General features: G+C 37.6%; 1 pseudogene; it reads right to left on the reverse strand.

Annotated features, from left to right (window-relative positions):
* Positions 1-2249: 2249 nt before the first annotated feature.
* Positions 2250-2711, reverse strand: LOC132165341 (protein NRT1/ PTR FAMILY 3.1-like; annotated as a pseudogene).
* Positions 2712-3314: the final 603 nt, after the last annotated feature.

Raw genomic sequence — 3314 nt, forward strand, 5'->3', positions numbered from 1 at the left:
ATTAAAATTGTGAGAGCTTAAAAAATTCAGATGTTAGTTTCTCAATTTGAAGAGATTCGGATGGAAGAGGAAGAGACATTTGATGATTTTTATTCTAAGCTTAGCACTATTAGAAACTCTACTATTAATCTTGGAAAGAAAATGACTGATGCTAAGATAATAAAGAAAATCTTAAGATCTCTACCTGCGAGGTTTATACCTCAGATTACTGCTATACAACAAAGCAAAGATCTAGAGTCAATGAGAGTAGTGGAACTTGTTGGTTCTCTTCAGACATTTGAACTCATGTTGCCTAAGCCCAAAAGCTCAAAAAAATCTTTCTCTTAAGATCAAGGATGCTAAAGGTAAATTTGTAGTTCACTCTGATGAGGATTCTGGAGATGATGAAGAAATAGCTGTTATTGCTAGGAAGTTTAGAAAATTTTTCGAAAACAATGGAAATTTTAGAAGTAGGGAATCTTAAAATTCTGTGAATCCTAATCATGAGGTTAGAGATAATTATGAAAGCAAAAATGATGAAAATCAGAAAGATAAATTATCTCGTGGTCGTAAGTGTCATGAATGTGGTGGTATTGGTCATATTCGTGTTGATTGGGGAAATTTGATAAATTCTAAAGGCAAGGCCTTTAATGTGACTCGAAGTGATGAGTCACACAATGAGGAGAAAGCTGAAAATGTTGTTAATTATGTAGCTTTTGGGGTTTCTTATGATAGTGAACATGAGGCTAGTGAGTCTAACTCTCTAGATAGTGAACATGACATATGTGATAATGAATCAGAAGAGGAGGGTGATTTGCAAAATGCTTATAATAATCTATTTTTGGAATGCATTAAATTGAAGAAGTTATATAAGCAACACTTGCAAAAACTCAAAGATGTTAATCTACAAAATGATCAACTTTCTGTTGCCTTAATTGATTCACATGCTATTCATAATACCTTGATGTCTGAAAATCACATGTTAATTGCCAAAGTGAAATCCTTAGAGAATGAGCTTAATGAATCAAGAAATCATCTGAAAACATTCTCTAGTGAAAAGCTAAATCACATGTTGCATAATCAGAAACATTCGTTTGACAAAACTAGATTGGGCTTTGATAAATCTGTTGTTTCTTCTACTAATGTTGCTTCTCCTTCAAAGTTAATTTTTGTGAAACCAGTTTGTAAAGAAGAAAGCTTGACTAAGAATAAGGTAATGTATCCTCCAGTTTCAAGTGGTGAGAAAGGTAAGGGAATTCTAACTGATTCCTATATGTCTCGTTCTACACCGAGACGTGCTCATATGCCAAGGAACCAACCTTCTCAAAGGTTCATTCCTACATGTCATCATTGTGGTAAGATTTGGCATATTCGCCCTAATTGTTTTTAGTTGAATAATCATGAGTCAAAAAGAGACTATTTTCGTTCTAAGGATAGTCATGAGGAATTATTCAACATGCTAAGGGGTGTTATCACCCAGTTAAATGACTTGGACAAGAGTCGCACTTCTATTCCCAAAATGAAAAATGTTTGGGTTAAGAAGGTTGATATTGTTCACCCGTTGAGGGGAGTGGTATTGGACTCACCTAGTTTAGGTGGGCACATTTCATGCCTAGGATAGACTTTGCTTATATATATATATATATTTGTGTCCTAGCGTCATAGTTTGTTGGGGTTTTTTTTTTTTTTTTTTTTTTTTTAATTTTTTGTTGTTGTTTGTGTTTTGCTTCTTTTAGGGGAAAATGAATTTTACCCCCCTTGAAGTTTCAAGGGTTTTTCAATTTGAACCCCAAAGTTTAAAAATTGGCAATGTATCCCCATAAAGTTTTAAAAAGTTTCAATTTAAACACTCCATTAATATTTTCCGTCTAAATGGATGGAAGTTGTCCCACATGCGCCTCGCGTGACATATAAGCCATTTTCTTCCAATTTTGCACTCAATCTAGATATCAAAATTACAAGATTACCCTAAAAGGCTTTTCTTCAAGCTATGCATTTTCCCTCCCATTCGCACATTATACTGACCTGCAAGCTATGCATTTTCCCCTTTATTTTACGTTAACTCCCATTATTCAAACGACATATAAATAGTTATTCCCCTCATTTTTCTCTACAAGTATAATCATTTCGAAGAAATGACACTGCAAAACAGGGGCAATATTTAAACTGTTTATGGACCCAACTACTCCTAAAATTGCAACTAATCAAACCCTATTTGCAAGCTCCACCACCCCATGATCTTCTTCAAAGCTCCCAGTACCTTCCTTTTTCTAGATCTCGAAAGGCTTGTATGTATACAATTTGGTGCAGCACAAGTAGTAAATAAAATTAGCGACTTGCAGCAACGTGAGCAACCAATAAAAGTACTCCAATTTCCCCTTGCTTATGCTGTCGTTTCTAAGCCAGTTTGATCCATCTGGCTTAGCACTAAACTTGTGCACCATGGAAACAAGAAGTGAGCTTAGATAATTCCCAAATGAAATTGCCAGCCAGAAAAGCGCCATGGCACTGCTTCTCATGCTTTCTGGAGCCTGGTCGTAGAAAAACTTGAGATTCCGAATGGACATGAAAGCTTCAGCCACCCCATGAAGGCTATACTGCGACACAAGCTAGAAGACAGATATGGGGATGGTGGAATGCGGGTGATCAATGAGCCCATGTGCTAAAGCTGCGTTTTTGCGCTTCACTTCCATTAGAGTGGCTAATATGGAGATGACAAACCCGATTCCCATCCGGTGCAGAGCTCCCACCCCCAACCAAACCAATCCCCATTGCCTCCCCTTCAGTGTAACAATCGCTTCCTTTACCTCCCATTCAGTGTAACAATCGCTTCCTTTACCTCACATTCTCTCTCTCTATAAGCAAAGCAGCAATAATGAAAAACAGGCTTCCCTTCTCAACCACTATCTTCTTCTTCTATGTCATCATTTATCTTGGGATATGTACAAAGCTCATACTCTCTTTTGAAGAACCTGATAATTATAACATGGATAGCCACGTAAATTACCATGCTTCCACTGCATGTGGACTAACCACCTTTACCTTTAGGCGGCAGAGGAAGAAAGACATATCAAAACCTCTTGCCATGTCAGACAACGGTGGATTACCATGCCACGTGTAGGACTCTAGTACTTGGATGTCCACTTGGCAGCTATACAAGGCCTGGAAGGAAACATACTTAAAAAAGAAACATTATGCTCGCTTGTGGAAAGCAAATCCTCCAGTTTTGAGGTGCTGAAAATGGATACAAAGGGACGAGGTTCTGCTGTTTGCAGCAACACCTGCAGTTGTCCTGCTCCCTGCCCTGGCAGCATAGCTTGCAGGTTAGTGTACCA

The sequence above is a fragment of the Corylus avellana genome, chromosome ca11, assembly GCF_901000735.1.
Source record: "Corylus avellana chromosome ca11, CavTom2PMs-1.0".
Taxonomy (NCBI): Eukaryota; Viridiplantae; Streptophyta; class Magnoliopsida; order Fagales; family Betulaceae; genus Corylus; species Corylus avellana.